Source organism: Vanellus vanellus, assembly GCF_965231255.1.
Source record: "Vanellus vanellus genome assembly, chromosome: 11".
In the NCBI taxonomy this organism is placed as follows: Eukaryota; Metazoa; Chordata; class Aves; order Charadriiformes; family Charadriidae; genus Vanellus; species Vanellus vanellus.
In genome coordinates this window covers 12,671,483-12,686,407 of record NC_138916.1, presented here as the reverse complement: position 1 = coordinate 12,686,407, position 14,925 = coordinate 12,671,483, and positions in this window count along the sequence as shown.

Genomic DNA, 14,925 nt, shown 5'->3' with positions numbered 1-14,925 from the left:
GCTTTCTAAGGTCTAGTGAAGTTATAAAAACACAGTACAAAAGAGCATGTCTGCCTTAAATAAAAGCTGATTATAGAGCTCAATCCTGTTTCTATTAAAGTCAATAAGGGATCATGCTTCAAAATTTCACCCAATCTGGGTCAGGGTCTTTTATAGGGGGCAAAAAAATTCTGTATGAAAGACTGAGGCGCTTGGTTTCCAGCACAAGCTCTAATTCTACTCTTGCCATAATGCAATGCAAGTATGCTCTTCAAGGAGTTTATTTCATAAACAATACAAAAATAGTGGTTCTGTCTACAGCCTTTTCCCCCACACAGCACCTTGAACTGTACTGAGTACTGTATTGAGTACAGGAAGCAGAAGGCTAACCTTCAACAGGATTTTACACTCCCCATAATCCAGGGACTGGGTTTTCATTACAGTTAATAGGACATGGGGTAACTAATATTTGAAGCCAGATCTGAGGCTGTGAATGTGTAGCAGAGTTTTAAGTGATTTAATTTTCTTGATTTGGTACTGTCAGAATGTGCACAGTCCAGAGATGCCAGGTTAAAAGGCTTGGAAATAGGCTCACCTCCTACTGTAATTATCAGAAAGACTTCTGATCTGTCTGCATGCATAAACTGGATATTTGTATGTACACGTGCATCCACCAAGAACAAGCTTCTTGAGAATTTTGGCTCCCTTCATTGGTAACTTTTTGTTTCATGACCCTTGCTCTGAATTTCTTGTTTGTCATTTCCTATTTCCCATACTGGAAACTATGTTGCTGAACTCACCTAATAAAGAAGTGTCTGCTAATAGTTGCTCTTCAGGGGGATTGTTGTGATGAGCAGGCTGGGATTTCAGAGAATACTGCAGAAACGTACTTCTGAGACCCATTTCTGACAGTGTCTCACTCATGCAGCAGCACCCTTGGCTGTGGTGAACTTCCCTCCTCAGGACTGCCCTGGCTTGTGAGTAATTTTCTTTTCTCCTGTAGTTACCCACAGATCCGCTAAGTGCGGAGAAGTATATGTTGAAAGTACCCTAGAGAGCTGTTAGCCATGTGGCTGCTCTGTTAATTTTCATGGTGGCCCTGTGTTAGACTGTGTTGCTGTGGAAAAAAGTGCCCTCTGAGTTTTAATTCAGGGTTCATAAAGACTTAATGTCACTTTTCCATAAAGGAGAGTGCTGCGAGTGATTCCTCAATACATTTTGCCTTTGTTCTGCAGCATTGAAAAGACAGGGAGGTTTATGAGTTTATTTGTTACGTAAGATCGCTTGGGTATTTCTGAAAAACATTGTTTACAGATATTTCACAACCTTTTTGGACATTCTTAGAGACAGAAATGAATATCATGGTGTGACCAAGTAAAGAAAGTGCTTGTTCTGAAGTTCCTTTTCTTTAGAAATTAATGAAGTATTTTTTAGGATTGAATTTTGAATGTGTTTATTTTCTGATCATCTTCACTGTTAACCAGAGATTGACAGAGAGGTGTCAAGTGCAGTAACCCCGAGCCAATGAGGAGAGCTGGAGACAGACGGCTCAGCCAGTGCTGTTTCTTTCTGCTCTGTTCCCCTTACTGTGGAAGGGCTCTCTTCAGGCGTCGACTTTATTACTTGTCTGTTTAGTAGTGCTACTAAATCCAGAGGGACTGTGTCCCCATGGCTCAAGGTCCCTCTGTGCACACATGCACAGTAATAGTCCTGCCCTACGTGTCACTTATAGTGCTAGGTGTTACCTTCAGAAGATCATTTCCGTCCCACATAGAGTCTCAGCTTTATCAGGGTAGGATCTCCTTCAAAGAGAGCAGCCTTCACAGTCCTAACAGGCTTTCATCCATAGGGCTTCTCTCTTCTTTTCCCACCCCCTCTCTGTGCTTTATCATGTCTTCTCTTGTTCTGTGAACATCTCTTGTTCACCTGTCTGCTCTGCAGCTTGCTTGGATGCATTGCTGACTTGGGAGCTCAAGACCAAAGTTTCTGTGAACCCTTCTGTCCTAGCATGTAGCTGAATACATTCAAAGAATCCCAAATGTGACTCTCTGGCTGTGAGTGTGTTGCATGGATGGGCTGAGGGCTGTACCTAAGCCACTTTCAACTCTCACAGCGCTTCCCATCCCCACTGGCCAAGGAAGCCATACATCCTTTTCCTGGTACGTAAATGAAGAGTTCAAAGACTTGCCCCTGTGGTTTCCTTCCTACCATTAAACAGATCCATCTCTATACATCAAATATAATTTTCTTTTGCAGCTAGTCAACTCTCTTGATTGTGCTCTTTGCAGATCTGGTAGTTATTTTTGTTGCCTCTGTGGAGGTCTGCTCTCAGCACACCCAGAGCCAATGCTCCTGACAGGCAGCACAATCCTGGAGTGCCTTGGCAGGCTGCCTGCGTCTGTCCTGCAGGCCCTGGGGGGACTCTCACACATTTTGCCGCTTACTTTCCTCTTTCCTAGAGATCTAACACAATTTTGCAAGTAGTCACTTGGAGCCATATTTCCCTTTGCCCTGGAATATTTTTTAATTTATTTTTAGTAAATGTTTGTCAGTGTTTCTAACATTGCGCCTCCAGCAACGTGGCCTGGACTGAAGCCACGCAGCAGTCTGACAACCTGTTAGGCAAGTCTCCTATCAATTAGGCTGCAGCTGTCATTGGATCTATTCTCAGCCTCCTTGGTACGTGTTTGCAAATAACAGGGGCTGCTGTTTTGCAGCTCTTGATTTTTTTTTTTCTCCATAGCCAGGCAAGAACATTTTGTCCCTAAATTCCTCCTGTCTCCTTTGTTTTTGCTTTCTAATCATCTTCGCTTTATTCTCCTAGGAATATATGCTTATCGAGGATATTCTTTTAAGTAAAGTCTCTGCTCTCTCTTTTAATGCACAAAACAAGGAAACCCTTCCCCAAAGAAACAAGGCTATGCCTTGATCCTTTAAATGTTTTCAGACTTTCTCCAAAGCATCCAGACTGCTTCTTACCTGTGAGGAGCTGCCATTTTGAAAGCCCATCTTGCATGAAAGCTCTCTATGGGGTCTGCCTTGTCTCTGCTGATGTTTGAGCTTTGAGGTGATTGTGTGTTTTATTATCAAGTTTGCCACAGCTGGAAAGAGAGTCCCTGACAATGTACAATCTGTTAGAATTCCCTCTTATACCTTCTACCATTCGCAGTTTTCTCCTCTTCCATAAAAATAATGAAAATCGCTCTATAACTTTTTTCCAGATGTTGCACACAGCATGGTGGTACTTGATGCTAATATTTCATTCAGTAATCTATGGAGCACAGCCCAGTTTGTATTAGACAGAGCAATCATGCTTAGGCATATCATTTTCTTGTTTTGCTTCCATGTGAAATGGGAAATCAGAATTGGGGTGTTCAAGCAAGGCAGAAGCACCCAGGGCATTTCATCCTTGGGCTGACTGAAAGATACATTTTGATATTATGCTGTCATTTCTTTCAAAAGCCAGGCTCCGGCTTTGCACAAAAACAGTGGAAACTGTTCCAGTTTCCTCTCAATCTGTAGGTCCTAACAACAGTCTCCAGCCAGCTTGCAGCTTTGCAGGCATAACCAGCCCATCATAAGCAGAGTGAAACAGTTAAGTTTAGATCAGCTCATGCTGAATTGGCAAAAGTCCCTACATTTGCTTGGTGGGAATATAAGGACAGGGCTTTTTTCTGTCCCTGCTAAATAGCACACAATACTGTAAGATGCTTCCCCTGCAACATCACTCAATGTTTGCTCTGCAAGAATACCCACAAGGAGCCCACCTAGTGCTGTAGCTGTGCTGGCATTCAGAAGCATTTTGAAGTTTTTACGTATAAATTTTCCCTAAACTAGCTGTGTGGCCCTGCAAAGCTCTTAGGCACTGTAAGTGTTGATACAGCACTGCCTGTCTATGTTATGTTTTCTGGAGTACAAAAAACCCATGTGAGGAAGGGTCCACCAGGATCCCAGGACTCGGAGGTTTGGTGTTACACCACCCAGGTATGGGGCAGCTGGCTCATTGCAGGGCTCTGAGCAGCTGCTCGGTGTGTGAGTGAGAGGGACTTCTATGGGCAAAATTAGGGAAGCTGGGACATGCAGAAGGCCTAGGCAGGGCGTTGCTGGATTGCCTAGTAGTGCATCAGCACCAGAGAAAGACCTGAGTGCTTTTGTGATCCTCTTCCTAGGTGTCTATTATCTTCTTTCTTTACCAGGGGAAAGGTGGCTCTAAATCCCTTAGGAAGCTGCTATTTAGACTGGGATGTAGGCTCCCACAGCACTTTAGGTGTTTCATGAAATACTTGTTGCAGATAAATCCTGTTGAGCAGTGCAGCAGAACTTTGGGCAATCTCACGCTGAGACATTTAAGATTTTCTCAAGTAATTATTTAATGAAAAGCACATTTCACATGTATACAGCATCCCTGATTGTTCCTGCTCAACCACTGAGCTTTCAACTTTTTGAAAGTATAAACATAGTTAGAACAAGCTGCCATCCTGTAGACAAAGCTTAGTTGGCAAGAAGATGTGGTTTATGCAGTATTTATGTTCCCCCGGTAAACAAAGACAAGTAAAATGCTTTACTTGTTAACATCAATTCAAAGGAAAAGCGAATGATGGCATTTGCTGTAATCATGTTCAATGTTCTGAAGGTGTCTGCGTGTTTCACCTTTATTCTAAGTTCTTGCTTATAATTTGCTTCTTATGTTTAATAGTGTGTGACTGTTTCTGAGAATGCAGCATGCGACTTTGTTTCAAGACTGAATTTAAACAGAAGAGTTCTCTCTGGAGTGATAATTTTAAATGCAGCAGGAGGAACGGTTAAATAAGCAGGAGGGGCCTGAGCTGACTAGTTTGGTGTTCATTTCTTTGTCAGCTGCCCTTGGAATAGTGCTCAGATTAATATGATTACTCTTTGCAGTGGCTGCAAGTTCATAGACCAACTGTGCACTTGTATCAAAGCCCTCAGAATGATTTTAGTCCAGGGTTCCTACCAGAATTATTTATATAAAATGCATTTGAAATCCTATATTGGCCGTTTACACGTGAGGATTTCTATTTCAGGAAGCTTTGGAAACAGCCAGGATCTTCAACTGCACCCTTTCCAAAAGATACAGGATCCTTTTAACATTTAATGATGACTGAGAAGGTGCTTAAAAATAACTTAGAAGCACAAAGCACGTTAGTGTGCTCCCTACCAGCTACAGGACTGGACTAACAGTTAGATTTTGATTTCTATTTGCATTTCTCGTCCTTTCTTGCTTCATGACCTGAGATGAATTGCCTAGTTCTCCTTGACAAATGTGCTTAATACTTACCTATTGTCCATATTTACATTATTACATTTAGGAAGTGATAGAATCTGAATTCATCTTCTCTGAGGAAAGAACTGTAAAACTCTGTGATGGTCAGGTAGTATAAAATATATCCTTCTACATGACTGCACATAGTATTATCCACTGTATAATTTGCTGGGTATCAAGTCCATTTCACATGCAAAAGGTCCCTGGTTAATGATGGTATAAGTTCTTTCGGGAGGGATTATGCTTACGTATATATTTGTACAATATTCAACATAATAGCAAGCTAATCGTGACTGCATCATTTATGCTTTGCTACAATTTATACAATATAGGTAATCAATTAGTCTGATTCTTCTGCATGCTGCTAAATGGAACATGAACAGCTCATAATGGGCAGCAGTAAATAGACATTTGTATGTACACAGGTACACTGTGCAGTGAAAGAGGCATGCAGGAAACAAGGTGCTGAACAAAACAGCCCTGCATAAATCCAGGCATTCATTTAGAGGAAGAAAAATGTCGCTGAAAGCTGCAAGATTATTAGCATTACTATGCATGAGGAGTAGTCAGAGAAGATGTTACAAGAGGAAGAGAGACATTATTCAAGTGTCTAAGAAGACAGACCTTCATCAGCAATGGAGAGAGAAAAGGCTTCCAAAGGAATAGTATAGCATTTCAAACATTAAATTATAAGGGGACTGAAGCTTTAAAACGTATATTGGAGTTTCTGCATTATTTATTATTTGAGATTGCCTTTCCCCCAAAATGCTTAAGTTTTGTTCCATTCATACAGAACAGAAAAGTCCTTGCCATACTTCTCAACTTCCCAGGGCTTTCTGGACACTGAGCCAGCTCTAAGTTTTGCGATATGATTTACTCTAAGCAGACATTGATTACTTGCGATGCTGCAGTAGGTTGGAGCTGCTTGTTAGAAAGGTTGGGGAAGCGAGAAGGATTTGGCTGCCGTTGTCTGGAGCTTGAGAAAGTTGGGCTCAGAATTCATTATTACTTTGTATTTTCATTGCATCCATACCTACAAGCTCCAGGCACTGACAGGATTTCAGAGTGCTAGGTGCTGTCCTTTCTTCAACACAATTTAAGGCCTTGTGGACATCTGTTTTAAACCTAGTGCATAGCTGCACTGACAGTGCAGTCGCTCAGAGCGCAGAAGCTTATACTAGGAAAAACCCTGCAAAAAATACAGCTTGTATCAGTTGCCTGAGCAAAAGAAGCTGTATTGGCAAAAAGAAACTTTTTTTTCCCCCTTTTGCTCATATTACAGCTGTGCCTACATTAGGGCTTTTGCTGGCATAGCTGAAAAAAAAAAAATCACACTCCTAGCTGACAGGGATATGCTGTCAATTTTTTTAAATAGATGAGTCTGAAGTATTTCCACATGATGGATCAGTGTGTGTTTCTGTGTGTAGGGAAGGGGGAGGGGTGAACCTGTTTTAAAATAGAAGTTTCTAAAATTGGTTTGCACAGATACCCTTAAAATGGCAAATACAGCCCTTGCCAATAGCTTCCCACTTCCTGGCCCTCCTGTCCTTCTCGCCCAGGCTCAGACCGTAGCCCTGTGTTCCTCTTCCCTTCCGCCTTGTCTGCCCCACACTCTGGTGTGCCCAGCTGGGGACTCTCGCCTGCTATCTTCAGTTCTCCTGCCTGGCTTCTGCCCTGGCAGGATCCCACCGCTATGCCTCTGCCTCCTCTCCAAACACCTTCACTGAAGCTCCAGTCCATCCCCTCTGCCACCAAAGGCTGGCTCTGCTTCTGGAAGCGTGGGTTTCTTACCTACCTCTCCTACCGCTGCTCCCAAGGCCTCTGTTGGGCATGAAGGCGCAGGCTTTGCATACAAACAGAAGTCCTCCATAAGCTCTGTGCCATTGCAAAATGTTTCATTTCCTGCAGCCAAACTGCATGTTAAGTCAAAGAGAGAGTAGAGGGATTTCCATTGCAAACAGGGAGGCAGAGCCTTTCCAGAACATCTGGAGAATATTTGGAGGAAGAGAGAGAGCTGTGATAACATCACAGGACTAGAGGCATGAAGGTCGGTTCTGTTGCTGCTTGTCCTGACCAGACAATTACTGATGTTTACCTTGTTCCATCAGCGCAGATTGGTTATGGAGTCCAAATGGCATATAAAGGTATCATATGTACTAGCTCCTGGGGAAGGAATCGATCCCAGAGCTACTGTGATCTTTCTGAGTCACCTTTGGGCAAAAGTTACTGCTTTGGTGCCTCAGATTCTTCATGTATAAAATGAAACTTCACAGTCATGCGGTATGAACCTTAATTTGATCAAACTGGGAAGGGGGTGAGGTCCTGTGGTGGCTGCTGAAGTGCAAGGAATAGGGATTAGCTGGTCCTCAGGTTATTCACACTCCTTTAGAAGTACAATTCTGTGAAAGTAAGTTGCTAACTAACCTGCACACAGTGTGAGGGAGTGAGGGGTTGGAGGCAAGCAAGTCCTTGAAGAACCCACATGTGTCAGCGTGCATAGCCAGCACCCCGGAGTCCTTACTGATGGTTCTTGCAGGTGATCCATTGGTTACAGTGGAAATGAGGCACATGTAATAATTTTTAAAAAGAGCAGTGAGAGAATTGTTTTAATTTTTTCTGAATAAGAAAGTTTGAGCATTTAAATACCGTTTAACCAAATAACCTGCAGCCCGTTGGTATCAACTATTTGTTAAGAGTTTAAACTGACATTTCATAAGTATGTTAATTGATACTGCACTAACTTACTATAGGTATCTTCCTAAGTGCCAATTATCTGCCTCAACATTCCCCACAATTTAAGTTTGTTAGTAAGAAGCTAATTACACTAGTTTATTGCTGATGGAATTACATGAAGAGTAGATTTCGCTCTTACATACTTATTAGACCTCAATAAGTGATCCTTAGCAGTCTGTTGCTATTCAATTAACAAGTAATAACTTCCTTAATGAATCTAATTGAAATGCTTATTTCAGTCAGCCACCTAATATAAAGCGCTTTAGTTTGAGCACTTTTCTGAGTGCTAGTCTTGTTTACTTAACAAGAACAAAATGGGGCCACTGAGGAAAAGTCTGAGACTGTGATGAGGACTGAACCCACTGTTGGTGAATCCCTGCCGAACATGACCAGAAGTAATTTACCAGGTGATTTCTGTTCTACAGAAATATCACGGGAATAAACCAAGACATTTCTCTCTGAGGGTTTAAATCCATGGAGGGGATTCTGCAGCATGAAATTCTTCTAGAACATTAGCTCTGCCTCCTGTAACGGGTGTAAAAATACTTGCTGCTCCACTGGGAGCTGCTTAGCAAAGCTCCGGTGCACTGCTGTGGACGCTGTCATTGATTTCTTGTTGCAGTTCGACTGTCTTAAAAACTCACTTCTTTTCTTTGTGAATCTGCATATTTGGATTAAGAGATTATTAGAAGTATGATGGTGGCTATATTTGATGATCTAAAACTATCAGTATAATTACAGCCAAAAAGAGAATATAACTGGAGGGTTTTATACTGTTCCATGTACTTCAGTGAGACTGCCACTAAATCACCTTGAATTTAGTCCGCTCACAAGCGTAACCCTGTGCTGAACTGTCTTGAGTGACCGCTCCTGGGGCTAACAAAACCCAGTTGTTATGTGGAGACAGCTTCCTAACAAAAGGGCCAAAGAAGTGTGTGCAGCGTACCTGGGCTGTGCACACCGTGCCTGGTGAGCTGTTCGGTTGGGAGCCTTCTTAATGGGGAAGGGGAGGATTCTTAACTGGGATTAAGATTGTAGTCTAGGAAATGTTAACCTGCTTCATCCGTTTATGGCATGGGAAGACCCAACAATGGTTGGCTTCTCAAGCTATTTTTTTGGTTTCAGGATTAGAAGTCTGGTTGCTCCTGTAATAAGCAGACAAGACGTGTTAGTGGATAAATGCCAGGAAGTCTTCTCAAGCAATGCTAACAAATTATTCCATTTGGCAACATTAAGGTATGGGCAGTAACCTTTTCTCAAGATTTTTTAGCGGATAGATTTAGTGTCAAAAAAAGCCCATAATAGGCTGTAATATCTTCTCCAGTCTATCATCAGGTTTGTTACCAACTTTTTAATGTATGCCTTCTACTCATTGAATCGAAAGACCTTATTGATCTCTTTGCAGCTGAACTGATTATTGGGGTAAGAGCGAGAGTTCCTGAAGGAAGCCAAGAGAAATTATTCATTTAACATATTCTGATTTTAGTAAACTTCCATTTAACCTCCAGGGTTAATTAAAAAAAAAATATTGCTGGTTGGCTGGCATAAATGTATTAAATCAGACAGAAACCGAGTTCAGGCTAGTACATTTAATGTCAAATTTTGTAATATTCTTGGGGAAAAAATCCACATAGACTTATTAGTATTCCAGAATTGCTTTATTTTAAAACAACAGCCGTGACAGCAAAGCAACCCAACTAGGAAAATAACCCCCCAAATGAAAACACATCCCGCAACTTTGGATAGTTTAGAAATAGTTAAATAAGGTGTCAGGGACTTCACAGATCTGTGGTTATTGGTTGAAACCTTGTTGTCATCATGAGGTATTAGCTAGTTGGTGTCTGTAGCTTCTTTGGGTTGGAATTAGAGGATTTGGGGTGTTTTCCAGAGATGCCATGGTTCTTCTCTGTGCCTACAGGGTGAATGATACACATCATAGCTGGCGTCTTTGTTAATGTCTGAACAGGGAGCAAGGATTAAATGGGGCTAACAGCTGAGGGGATTTTCAAAGGCATGTGTGGTATTTACACATGTATCTCCTGGTGGTTTATATTACCTTTCCAGACTTGCTTTGAGATTCCTGGTTTGGTGTGGGTCTGTCTCCCCACTGCTCTCCCTGACCCTGTTATGGACAACCTACTTATGGGTGTTTGATGGAGACCTGGAAATTTTCAGAGGTACAAATGTCAACTCCCAAGTTACATTGATGGGATGGAGGAGCCCATGCTCAACGGGAAAGACCTGATAGAGAACCATACTGGAGAAGGTTCTGTCTTGTCATTCATGCCATGAGGAGCTTGGAGGTGAGATCAAGTGGCATAACAAAGGTGCAGGCTGACTTTTTGAAGCTGTGCTTCTCTGACCCTGACTTGACCTTGCATCTGAAGCAGAGGGGAGTGGGGCTGGGATATCCTATGAAGCAGCAGCCAGAGGGAGGAGAAGCCTTCATTGGAAGGACTTTATGAAAAAACAAATGAGCCCTAAAATACCAAAGTGAGGCTTCAAGACAGGTTATTGTACTGTGTGGGCCAAGTGAAACTATGTTTTAGAGAACGCAAGGAAGAGTCTAAAAAAAATCCAGTACTGGATTTAGCTGGAAACTGCTGACGTTGTTAGTTGTGTGGCATTTGTGCAAGATTTTGTTAGAAGCCAACATCATAGAGCTGTCCATTCTGTCAACCAGTTTCAGGGCAAACATTTTCTCCTCCCCCCCTCCCCAATCAAATTGAAATGACAGTTTTCTAAGTGGTTTTAGTTTGAAATGTGACAAAAAGTATATTTTTGGCAACTGATCTTCCTCTGAGTCCTATGTGATATTTTGTCCCTCCTGGCCTGAAATATCTTATGTAGTTAGAGCATTTTGAGGCATAGTCCCTCCCTCAGAGTATGGGGAGAAATTCTACCTGGAGTTTTCTTCCTGTGGAAGAGAAAATCCAGCCTTTTACCAAGTACTACAGTTTAACTGAAGCAGCAGGAACTAGCAAGGAACGCTTGTAATATGGAATGTGTCATGTATAGTAAGATGTCATTTTCAAGTGCTTTCTGAACTACCCATCCCAGTAATGAAGCAGCTCTGAATATCACGTGACTTTCTCACAGTGCGTTGCACTCCGTATAACCTCGCCTTTGATCATGATGTCACTTCAGATGAAAGCGTTGCATGGAGAGTGGTACGTTGCGTGCTAGGATCAGCTGATACCCTCTGGGATCAGAACAGTGAAGGACTACTTGAGATGTGCACTCTATGCTTGTCTAAGAGAAATAAGTGCTGCAATAAAAATAGTAGTCGGATATTCAAACTCGCCTCAGTCTAGGTAGAAGGAAGACATCACCTTTATGCAAAAAGACTGGCTTAATCTGAAAGTTCTCCTAGACAGGATTTCAAGAATGAGTAATCATTTTTATTGTCTTTCAGTTCTGGGTCCTAATTCAGATCAGGGATTTCCTGAATGCTTGAGTAGCTCTAGGTGGCCCTGCTCAAGCTAGAGGGTTGGACCATACCATCTCCAGAAGTCCCTTCCAACCTCAGCCACTCTGTGATTCTGTAATTTTGATATTTTGATACCCCTTACTTGAGTGTTACCAATAGAAGCAAAACAAACACCACAAAACAGCCTCTTCTGCTGCTCTTAGCACATGCAGCTCCCCACAGGACAGTCTCAATGTGCCCAGTGGGTGCCTTTATATGGCTTTTCTCTGTGCCTGGGAGGTGGGTGTTTGGTGCCTTGCGTCCCAGTTGAGTGTAATATATGATGGGCTTTTCTAGAGAATTTAAAACCATGCAAACATGACACACTGTGGTCCAGGGATGGCAACAGGACCCCCCCCCCAAAATGTCAGCTGCCCTAGGCAAGCCTGCTCAGCTCCCATTACAGTACCTGCTGGAAAACCCTCCAAAACCAGAAAAAGCAGACCATTCCCGCAGAAGCATTTTCCTTATGCTGAACCCTTGATCTCCTTATAAAACAAATGTGGCCAGAGATGATGCTGGGGCTGCATCCTGTTACAGCAAATGCTTTCCTGCAGATGTGCATCCCATTTTGCTTTGGCCTTGCTCACACCTCCTTAGCATTTGCTTTCTGGGAACGTCTGAGTGATTGAGGGTGAAGGCCTGGCCCCATGCAGCTCTGCCATCTCCTTCCATGGAGTCAGTATTTCACTTGCGCTCGCAGTGACAGAGACTGAATGTCAGAGCTGCACGCACAAGCTTTCACAGAAATCAATTCTTACATACAGCATTAATATTGGAAGTGTGTCTCGCTCACCTAATCGCTGGCCAGGCACAATAACCTGTGACTAATAGCCATTCATGGTTATACAGCACGGCCTGATTATAAAAATTTGCCATTAGTCCGTAACAAAAAAAATCTCAAGCTGTTAATTGACCAACATGTATTCCTGAGGAAATCGGAGTAATCAGATGGATATTCATTGCACAGAAGGGGAAGGTACAGCTAGCTTGTGCATTGCTTTTATGATTCATCCGCTCTGATCTACTTTTGATTATTTTTAACTCATGTGGGGCCGGTACCATAAGTCAAAGATTTGAGAAATAAGCCTGTGCTTAAAGTGACCCAAATTAAAAGCCAATTGCCACCTTTCTTCTCTTACTAGGCTACCGTCCATTTCTGTGCAGGAATAGACATACGTTAAAGGCTGTCAGACAGCTACAGAAGCAAATCGGTTAGCTCATGGTCTGCCTTTGCCAATGTTTAAGGTCAGCTACTGGAAAAAGTTACAAAACAGATATTGCAGCCAGGTATAGTCCTGCAGAAGGGCCTTTATTGAGAACTGTTATTCTTTGCTCATTTTTGTGCAAGTCAGTGGGACGCTGCCCTGGAAAAACAGCCTGTGATTTGCAAAACAAGGACAGCCGGTCAGTTTTGGAGTTGGTTTGCGTTTGTGGTGCAGGTCAGTTTTGGGCAGGTTGGGTTTGGGTTGTTTTATTTTTTTTCCATTCAAGTTTCCCTGTAGTAAACTCCCTTTTTTTGTTGACAGATGGGGACCATTCCTGAAAATGGTGAGGACAACTTGGCCATGTGGTAGATTTTCTTCGTCTTCCCTACCCTTAAAGTATTTCAGGAGCTTGAGTAACACTCTTCCTGGCTGACCTGAGGGGCAGAGAGGACACAGCGTCACCATTGCAGCCCAAGGACTTTTCAAACTTTACCTAAACATGGTCACCCTCTGGCATCTCTGCTCTGGTCAGCAGCCTTCAGTATAGGACAGACTTGGCTCTAGTTATGATTTTAACGAGCAGAGCTCAGAAAAGTTGTTGGTGTCTGTAGGAAGAAAAGCAAGCAGGCAGACCATAAATCAGGTCATTGGATGAATTCAGAATGCACTAATAAAACCAGAGCTTCCAATAAATTTCATTTCAGGCAGAGTAGAAATGGTTTCTCAGTCGAGAGTTCAGGGCAGATTATAATTTCAGATGTGTGTCAGGCCACTGCAATATGTCTACAAAAATGTTTGCAGGGAGGCAGCAACGCCTGGTCCGGAGTCAGGCCCTCACACCAGTTGCACTTCAGTATGATTGAATAAAAAGGTGAGAATCTCTAGTTCTCTCAGCAAAGCTGAATCTAATTAAACCTTTAATGTGTTGGTTTGGTTTTTTTTCCTCCCAAATCCTTTGGTTTCTTGCTCTTTCGTACTGTGCTATGATGACATTTGAACAACAAATGCAGTCTTGGTAGGTTGGTCTCCTGGTACTGCTTTTTATATGAAAAGCTTGCACATCCCAGCTGAAGTCCAGATGCTGCATTTATGAGGTATTTTGTCGTGATCAATTTTTAAAAAATATTTTTCCATCCCATGAAATTAATAGGCACCTGGGGAAATACCAACCAACTCCTCCCCACTCCTGCAAATACTAACCTTTCCCAGATGGGAAAGGATTTCTCTTTCCCTTTATTTACCTGCAAGATGTCCTTGCTGATGCTCAGAATCACAGAGGGAGAAGGAAAAAATACGAAAACCTTTATAAGTCGAAGCCGTTACAAAGAGACCAACTGCACATACTCCAACTAAGAACACTGCCTTCGGAGGATCCATTATACTGAATAAACCCTGCATAATTTTGCCAGGGTCACAGAGTGAGTCATTAGCAAGACGGCACTAAGACAGAGGCACCCTGATTTTTGTAACTACTCTGATTACTTTAAGACCCCAATTTAAAAGGCCACAGGTTTGTGCTGGCAGCACAGTCATGGAGATAACTACTCACGGCTTTACAAATTGGTTTTCTTGCAATCATCTCACTACTGCGGGCCTGCAGCCCTTTTGTGTTTCGTCTTTTTTACTTGTCTGTGTTCTGTTCAAAATTATTTATGCTTTCTCTAGGAAAAACAAAGCAAGCCAGAGATGAGCGGGAGCCGCTCCTCTGCCTTCGCACGCCCACACCAGGGCTGCACCCGCCTCCCTGCAGCCCCAGGCACTCAGGCCAACTCTGTGCTCTGGGTCTGGGACCTCCCCTTGCCAGCATGTTCCTGCCCGCCAGCATCAAGCACCCTTCATACGCTCATCACCTAGCGCTGTGGCTGTGGATTGTTCTTCAAGAGAAACTTCAGGATGCTTAAAACCAACCAATCGACCCAGGAGAGCATCTGAGGGGAAAAACTGAAATTGCTTTCATTTCTTTTCTTCCTAAGTTCTTCCCTATTGTTGCAGATCTCTTTCAGAATGGGGAGTCTGTAGGTGGCTGCTTTGGCATCATCATTAAAGACAAAGCAGTTTAAAACCTGCGTTTAGCTGGTTAGCCTTTGGCTGCCAAGTTCCCTCTCTGTTAGTAAAGGGAGAGTTTTTCTTGTTCTTATTCTGACAAACAGTGAGTTGTTTTTTGTTTTCACAGACGACTGTGGTGTTTGCACCCACCACGTAGCCCAGCGGAGCACGTCGGGAGAGACGACTGTCTGGCTAGACCCATCCAG